The sequence below is a fragment of the Pristiophorus japonicus genome, chromosome 23 (genome assembly GCF_044704955.1).
Source record: "Pristiophorus japonicus isolate sPriJap1 chromosome 23, sPriJap1.hap1, whole genome shotgun sequence".
Classification (NCBI taxonomy): Eukaryota; Metazoa; Chordata; class Chondrichthyes; family Pristiophoridae; genus Pristiophorus; species Pristiophorus japonicus.
In genome coordinates this window covers 52,584,639-52,593,872 of record NC_091999.1, presented here as the reverse complement: position 1 = coordinate 52,593,872, position 9,234 = coordinate 52,584,639, and the positions used below count along the sequence as shown (strand labels likewise).

General features: G+C 43.2%; 1 non-coding gene across 1 annotated transcript; it reads left to right on the top strand.

The window, feature by feature from the left end:
* The first annotated feature begins 201 nt into the window (after positions 1–201).
* Positions 202–282, top strand: trnas-aga (transfer RNA serine (anticodon AGA)). Its single transcript has one exon. It is a non-coding gene; the product is annotated as a tRNA-Ser (tRNA).
* Positions 283–9,234: the final 8,952 nt, after the last annotated feature.

Genomic DNA, 9,234 nt, shown 5'->3' with positions numbered 1-9,234 from the left:
AAATGTAGAATTTTACTTCTGTTTCTTGGTCGAGATTCATATTGAAAAGAGCAAAAAAGAACTGTAAAAATACAGGTAGAGGAGATTGCCTCTTCCAGATTTTTAGCAAACGGAGAATTTTTCAGGAATCTTTGTCCGTCTGCTGCACAGACATGGATGACTGAGTTTTTTCTGAGTAACGTTTAAAAAGGCAGCGACACAGTAGTCGTGGCCGAGTGGTTAAGGCTATGGACTAGAAATCCATTGGGTTATCCCGCGCAGGTTCGAATCCTGCCGAATACGACTATCTCGCATTTTCCATTCCATTTCACAATTTGACCAGTTTTCTGCCAAACTGATCCTCAGATAGATGGAAAAACGTCCCACACCTTTCAAAAATTACATGTTTTTCTCATTTTTATTTATCTGCAATATTCACGATACATCCGTTTAAGAAATCGCAAACATCAGTCAAAGTTGCGATAGTGATTCAGCCTGTCTATCCCTCGAGATGTCCAAGGCATCTGTGCATGTCTGTTGGTGCGTGCAAATTTTTGGTTATGTGTGTGTGTGTCTCTGTGTCTGTCTATCTCTATATATGTCTCTGTGTATGTGCAACTGTCTGTGGAAATCATCACCATGAATTTGGTATGTCCTGGAACTTATAAAAAAGACTTGGGGGAAATAATACGGTTGTGAACTTTTGTATCGGCTTTGGTTCAGTGGCAGCATTCTCGACTGAATCGGGAGTTTGTGTGTTCAAGTCGCACTCTTGAGACTTGAGCATATAATCTTGCCTAACACTCAAGTGCAGCACTTGGGGAATTTTGCAATGTTGAAGCTGTTGACTTTCGGATGAAATGTTAAATTGAAGCTCCGTCTGCACCCTCGGGTGGATATGAAAGTTCCCAGTGCATTACTCGAAAAAGAATAGGAGAGTTGCCCCCGTGTCAATATTACTAAAAATGTTCGTAAATGCTCACTGAAAGCCGATGTGCATGTGTTTGTATGTGGGGTTGGGGTTGAAGCCCAGATTCTCACAGAGACAGAATCCAGGTTCTCACAGGACCAGGCTAGCCGAGTGGCTAAGCCGTTGGCCTTAAAATACAATGGGTTTTTATCCCGCGTGGGTTCGTCCCGCACTCCTGGTATCTCTTAAATTAAACACGGATTTCCTCCCATTCTGATCATTGAGACCGGATTTTCATCTGTTGAATCAGCAATTTTCTGTAACAATGTGACATTCTGAACCGATAATGAAATGAAATTGTGAAATGTATCTGCGTCGCTCGGTCTCTCCCTCTCTCTCTCTTCAGAGAGTTGTGTATGTGTTTGTATGTTTGAGTCTTTGTCTCTCTCAGTCTGACTGACTCTGTCTGTCCCTGTTTCTCTGTTTGTCTCTGTCTCTCAATCTGTCTCTTTCTCACGGTGCCACGTCTGTTCCAATGGGATTCTCTCAGACTCTTTGTCTGACTGGCTCTCTCTTTCCCATCATTTCGGTCTGTCCATGTCTTTGCCTGTCTCTGTTAGTCCCTGCCTGTAAGCTGAGAAGTATTTCCATCATTTTCTGTTTTAGTCTCTATCGCTCTCTCTCCATCTGTCTCTTTTCTTGTAACTGTCTTTATCATTGTCTTTCTATCACTCTTTCCCCCTCTCTCTTAACAGATCACACACACACATCTCTGTATATGTATATGTTTGGGTCTTTTTCTCACTCAGTCTGCCTCTCCTTCTCAGTCTCACATTTTCTGTCTCTCTTTGTCTCTATCTCGCTGTCTGTCTCTCCCTGTTTGTCGGTTTGTCTCTGTCTCTCAATGTGTCTGTCGACTTCCCATGGTGTCCAGTTCTGTTAACAGCTCGATTTCTGCTTTGAAAGAACTCATGCTCGTAAGTATCGAGGTGAGTATCCCCGCCTGTTCTGCTGGAGACCGTGGTTCTGCTCCCGACGCGGTGGCAGCATTTACAAAATGGAGAATTGTACTTCTGTTTCTTGGTGTTGATTCATATTAAAAAGTTCCAGAGCAATATAGAACAGTACAAATACAGGAAGAGAAGATTGCCTCTTACAGATTTTTAGCAAACGGAGACTTTTTCCGGATTCTGTAGCCATCTGCTGCAAAGAGATGGATGACTGAGTTTTATCTGAGTAACATTTAATGATGCAGCGAGCCAGTAGTCCTGGCCGAGTTGGTAAGACAATGGGCACAAAATCCATCGGGGTTTCTCTGCGCAGGTTTGAATCCTGCCGACTATGTTTCTCAGCATATTCCATTCTGTTTCACAATTTAACCACGTTACTGCAAAATTGATTCTGCGATAAATGGAGCAACGTCCCACATCTTTCGATGCAGCCGCTGTTTTCTTTCTTACATTAATCTGCAGTATTCACGATACATATGGATAGAAAAACGCAAAAGCCAGCCACAGTAGAGACAATCACACTGCCTGTCTATCCATCTATTTGTCTAAGGCAACCTGTGTATAACTTGATCTGGGTGTCATAGTGCATCAGTCATTGAAGGTTGCATGCAGGTGCAGCAGGCGGTGAAGAAGGCAAATGGCATGTTCGCCTTCATTGCTAGGGGATTTGAGTACAGGAGCAGGGAGGTCTTACTGCAGTTGTACAGGGCCATGGTGAGGCCACACCTGGAATATTGTGTTCAGTTTTGGTCCCCGATTCTGAGGAAGGACGTCCTTGCTATTGAGGGATTACAGCATGATTCCAGGGATGGCAGGATTGACATATGAGGAGAGACTGGATCAACTGGGCTGGTATCCACTGGAGTTTAGAAGAATGAGAGGGGATCTCACAGAAACATATAAAATTCTGACGAGATTGGACAGCTTAGAGGCTGAAAGAATGTTCTCGTTGCTAGGGAGTATGAGAACAAGGATTACAGTCTAAGAGTAAGGGGTAAGCCATCTAGGACCGAGATGAGGTGAAACTTCTTCACTCAGAGAGTAGTTTACCTGTGAAATTTTCTACCGCAGAAAGTCGTTGAGGCCAGTTCGTTAGATATATTCAAAAGGGAGTTAGATATGGCCCTTACGGCTAAAGGGATCAAGGGGTATGGAGAGAAAGCAGGAAAGGGGTACTGAGGTTGAATGATGAGCCATGATCGAAGGGCCGAATGGCATATTCCTGCACCTAATTTCTATGTCTCTATCTTTCTATGTTGATGCGTGTAAAGTTTTGGTTATTGTGTGTGCGTGTGTCTGTGTATGTCTATCTGTATGTATGTTTCTGTGTATGTGGAACTGTCTGTGGAAATCAGCACCATGAATTTGGTATGTCCTGGACCTTTTTAAAAAACTTGGGGAAAATAATATGGTTGTGAACTTTGGTATCGGTTTTGGTTCAGTGGTTCCATTCTCGACTGGATCAGGAGGTTGTGTGTGTAAGTCCCACTCCGGACACTTGAACACATCATCTTGGATGACACTCAAATGCAGTATTTGGGGAATTTTGCATTCTTGAAGCTGTTGACCATCGGCTGAAATTTTAAATTGAAGCTCTATCTGCCCCCTCGGATGGATGTGAAAATTCCCAGAGCCTTAGTCGAAAAAGAATAGGAGAGCTGCGCCCGTGTCAATATCACGAAAAATGTTCGTAAATGCACCCTGAAATCCTCTGTGTCTGTGTGTCTGTGGGGGTGGAGCTGAAGCCCAGATTCTCACAGGGGCAGCGTCCAACCACTGACAGGATCAGGACCAGGATGACCGAGTGGTAAAGGCGTTGGACGTAAGATGTAATGGGTTTATTGCCCCGTGGGTTCAACCCCGCCTTCTGGTAATTCCTTCATTAAACAGAGATTTTTTCCCATCCTGCTCAGTGATACCCGATTTTCATCTGCTGAATCTCCAATTTTCTGCAACTATGTGACACTCTGAGCCGATAATGAAATGAAATTTTGAAATGTATCTGTGTCGCTCTCTCTCTTTAGAGAGCTGTGTTTGTGTTTGTGTGTTTGAGTCTTTGTCTCTCTCAATCTACCTCTCTGACCCAATCTGTCTGTCCCTGTTTCTCTGTTTGTCTCTGTCTCTCAATCTGTCTCTTTCTCACGGTGTCTCGTTCTGTTGCAATGGGATTCTCTCAGACTCTCTGTCTGACTGTCTCACTCTGTCCCATTATCTCTGTCTGTCCATGTCTTTGCCTGTCTCTGTTAGCCCCTGACTCTAACCTGATAAGTATTTCCATCATTTTCTGTTTTTGTCTCTATGTCTCTCTCTCTCTATCTGTCTTTCTCTCTATCTGTCTCCCTCTTTGTCTCTCTCTTTGTCACTGTCCTTTTCTCTGTCATTCCATCGCAAATTGCCTCCCTCTCTTTATGGGGCACGCAAATACATCTCTGTGTATGTATGTGTTTGAGTATTTTTCTCATTCAGTCTGATCCTCCCTTTCAGTCTCAAACTTTATGTCTCTCTTTGTCTCTATCTCACTGTCTGTCTCTCCCTGTTTCCCTGTTTGTCTCTGGTTCTCAATGTGTCTGTCTCTTTCTCACCGTGTCCAGTTCTGTTCGAATGGGATTCTCTCAGTCTCTCTGTCTGACTGTCTCACTCTTTCCCATCATCTCTGTCTCTCTATGTTTCTGCCTGTCTGTATCTCTTTGCCTGTCGCTGGTAGTTCCTGTCTCTAACCTGCTGAGTATTTCCATCATTTTCTGTTTATATCTTTGTCTCTCTCTCTATCTGTCGCTCTCTCTCTATCTGTCTCTCACTTTGTCACTGTCTTTATCACTGTCTTTCTCTCACTCTTTCCCTCTCTTTTTATAGATCACACTTACACATCTCTGTGTATGCAGGTGTTTGAGTCTTTTTCTCGCTGTCTCTGACTGACTTTTCAGTCTCACCCTTTCTGTCTCTCGTTGTCTCTCTCTCGCTGTCAATCTCTCCCTGTTTTTCGGTTTGTGTCTGTCGATCAATGTGTCTGTCGACTTCTGTTCACAGCTCGCTCGATTACTGCTCTGACGCAACCCGTTCCCTCGTCCGTATAGTGGTGATTATGCTCCCCTGTTAGGCGGGAGAACCGGGTTCAATTCCCTGATGGAAAAGTAGCTTTTTCAAAATGTCGAATTGTTTTTCTGTTTCTTGGTGTAGATTCATATTAAAAAGTTCCAGAGCAATATAGAACAATAAAAATACAGCAAGAGGAGATTGCCTCTTCCAGATTTTTTGCAACGGAGACTTTTTCAGGATTCTGTGGCCATCTGCTGCACAGAGATGGATGACTGAGTTTTATCTGAGCAACATTAAAAATGCCAGAGATGCAGTAGTTGTTGCTGAGTGGTTAAAGCGATGGTCTAGAAATTCTTTGGGTTTTCTGTGCATTGGTTCGAATCCTGCCAACTACAGTTCGCATCATTTTTCATTCCATTTTACAATTTAACCAGGTTTTTGCAAAATGGATCCTGAGATAGGCGGAATAATGTCCCACACATTTCAACACTGACATCTATTTCTCATGTTTATCAATGTGCAATTTCATGATGCATACGGATAGAAAAACGCAAAAATCAGCCAAAGTACCGACAGTGATTCAGCCTGTCTATCCCTCTGTATGTCTAAGGCATGTCTGTTGGTGCATGTATATTTTTGGTTATGTGTGTGGGTGTGTGTGTCTCTGCGTCTGTCGTTCTGTATATATGTCTCTGTGTATGTGCAACTGTCTGTGCAAATCATCACCATGAATTTGGTATGTGCTGGAACTTTTTAAAAAGACTTGGGGAAAATAATACGGTTGTGAACTTTGGTATTGGCTTTAGTTCAGTGGCAGTATCCTCGACTGAAAAACGCAAAATACAGCCAAATTTGCAACAGTGACCCTGCCTGTCTATCCATCTATTTGTCTAAGGCAATCTTTGTATATCTTGATCTGGGTGTCATGATACATCAGTCATTGATTGTTGGTATGCAGGTGCAGCAGGTGGTGAAGAAGGCAAATGGCATGTTCCCCTTCATAGCTAGGGGATTTGAGTATAGGAGCAGGGAGGTCTTACTGCAGTTGTACAGGGCCTCCGTGAGGCCACACCTGGAATATTGTGTTCAGTTTTGGTCTCCGAATCTGAGGAAGGACGTCCTTGCTATTGAGGGAGTACAGCGAAGGTTCACCAGCATGATTCCCGGGATGGCAGGACTGACATATGAGGAGAGACTGGATGAACTGGACTGGTATCCACTGGAGTTTAGAAGAATGAGAGGAGATTTCAAAGAAACATGTAAAATTCTGACGAGATTTGACAGCTTAGAGGCTGGAAGAATGTTCTCGCTGCTGGGGAGTTCGAGACCAAGGATCACAGTCTTTGAGTAAGGGGTAAGCCATTTAGAAACGGGATGAGGAGAAACGTTTTCACTCAGAGAGTGGTTAACCTGTGAAATTTTCTACTGCAGAAAGTCGTTGTGGCCAGTTCGTTAGATATATTCAAAAGGGAGTTAGATATGGCCCTTACGGCTAAAGGGATGAAGGGGTATGGAGAGAAAGCAGGAAAGGGGTACTGAGGTTGAATGATCAGCCGTGATGTTATTGAATGGTGGTGCAGGCTCGAAGCGCCGAATGGCATATTCCTGCACCTAATTTCTATGTTTCTATGTTGATGCGTGTATATTTTTGGTTATTTTATGTGTGTGTGTCTCTGTGTATGTGCAACTGTCTGTGGAAATCATCACCATGAATTTGGTGCGTCCTGGAACTTTTAAAAAAACTTCAGGAAAATAATGCGCTTGTGAAATTGAAGCTCCGTCTGCACCCTCGGATGGATGTGAAAGGTCCCAGAGCATTACTCGAAAAAGAATATAAGAGTTGCCCCCGTGTCAATATCACTAAAAATGTTCGAAAATGCTCCCTGACACCCTCTGTGTATGTGTGTGTCTGTGGGGGTGGAGTTGAAGCCCAAATTCTGACAGAGACAAAGCCCGTTTTTGCCAGGCCCAGGATGGCCGAGTGGTTAATGTGTTGGACTTAAGATCCAATGGAATTATAACTGCGAGGGTTCGAATCCCACAACTGGTAATTGCTTAATTAAACAGAGATTACTTCCCATGCTGCTCAGTGATACCCGATTTACATCTGTTGCATTTGCATGTTTCGGTGACACTCTGAGCAGATAATGAAAGGTATCTGTATCGCTCAGTCTCTGCCTCTCTCTCTTTTTAGAGAGCTGTGCATGTGTTTGAGTCTTTGTCTCTCTTAGTCTTCCACTTGTCCAGTTCTGTTCCAAAGGGATTCTCTCAGACTCTCTATCTGACCGTCTCTCTCTTTCCCATCATCTCTTTCTGTGTTGGTCCCTGTCTCTAACCTGATGAGTCATATCACCATTTTCTGTTTTTGTTTCTATGTCTCTCTCTCTATCTGTCTTTCTCTCTATCTGTCTCCCTTTTTGTCTCTGTCTTTTTCTTGTCAATCCATCACTATTTGCCTCCCTCTCTTTATGGAGCACGCAAACACATATCTGTGTATGTAAGTATTTGCGTGTTTGTCTCACTCAGTCTGACCCTCCCTCTCAGTCTAAAACTTTCTGTCACTCTCTGTCTCTATCTCGCTGTCTCTCTCTCCCTGTTTCCCTGTTTGCCTCTGGTTCTCAATGTGTCTGTTTCTTTCTCACGGTGTCCAGTTCTGTTCGAATGGGATTCTCTCATTCTCTCTGTCTCTCTCTTTCACATCATCTCTGTCTGTCTATGCCTCTGCCTGTCTGTATCTCTTTGCCTATCGCTGTTAGTTCCTGTCTCGAATCTGCTGAGTGTTTCCATCATTGTCTGTTTATATCTTTGTCTCTCTCTCTCTCTATCTGTCGCTCTCTCTCTATCTGTCTCGCTCCTTGTCACTGTCATTAACACTGTCTTTGTCTCACTCTTTCCCTCTCTCTCTTTATAGAGCACACACATTTCTCTGTATATGTATGTGTTTGAGTCTTTTTCTCACTGCGTCTGCCTCTCCTTCTGAGTCTCACATTTTCTGTCTCTCGTTGTCTCTATCTCGTTGTCTGCCTGTCCCTGTTTGTCGGTTTGTCTCTGTCTCTCAATGTGTCTCTCTACTTCTCATGGAGTCCAGTTCTCTTCACAGCTCGATTCCTGCTCTGACCAAACCCACATTCGTTGGTATAGTGCTTAGTATCCCGGCCTGTTATGCAGAAGGCAGGGTTTCAATTCCCCAAGAGGCAGGAAGCTTTTTTAAAATGCAGGATTTTACTTCTGTTTCTTGGGAAAGATTCATATTAAAAAGTTCCAGTGCAATACAGAGCAGTAAAAATACAGGAAGAGGAGATTTTTTCAGAATTCTGTGTCATCTGCTGCAGATGGTGGATGACTGAGTTTTATCTGAGTAACATTTAAAGACATAATGAGTAGTCGTGGCCAAGAGGTTACAGCGATGGACTAGAAAATCCATCGTATTTTCCCCCTGCAGGTCGAATTCTGCCGACTACGATTCTCAGCATTTTTCATTCCATTTCACAATGTAATCAGCTCTCTGCAAAACTCATCCTGAGATAGAAGGAATAACGTCCCACACCTTTCAAAACTGTCATTTTTATTAAACTGCAATATTCACGATACTTACGTATAGAAAAACGCAAAAATCAGCCAAAGTTGCGACAGTGATTCAGCCTGTCTATCCCTCTATATGTCTAAGACATCTGCGCATGTCCGTTGGTGCGAGTATATTTTTGCTTATGTGTGTGTGTGTGTCTGTGTCTGTCTATCTGTATATATATATATCTGTGTATGTGCAACCGTCTGTATAAATCATCACCATGAATTTGGTATGTCATGGAACTTTCTAAAAAACTTGAGGAAAATAATACGGTTGTGAACTTTGGTATCAGCTTTGGTTCAGTGGCGGTAATCTCGACTGAATCAGGAGTTTGTGTGTTTAAGTCGGACTCCTGAGACTTGAGCAGATAATCTTGGCAGACACTCAAGTGCAGTACTTGGGGAATTTTGCATTGTTGAAGCTGTTGACTTTCGGAAGAAATGTTAAATTAAAGCTCCGTCTGCACCCTCGGGTGGATCACAGCATTACTCGAAAAAGATTAGGAGAGTTGCCCCCGTGTCAATATTATTAAAAATGTTCCTAAATACTCACTGAAACCCGATGTGTATGTGTGTGTCTGTGGGGTGGAGTTGAAGCCCAGATTCTCACTGAGACAGAATCGAAACACTGGAAGGACCAGGATGGCTGAGTGGTTAAGGCGTTGGCCATAAAATTCAATCGGATTTTCCCACGAGGGTTCGTACTCGAATCTCTTTACTTTATCACTGATT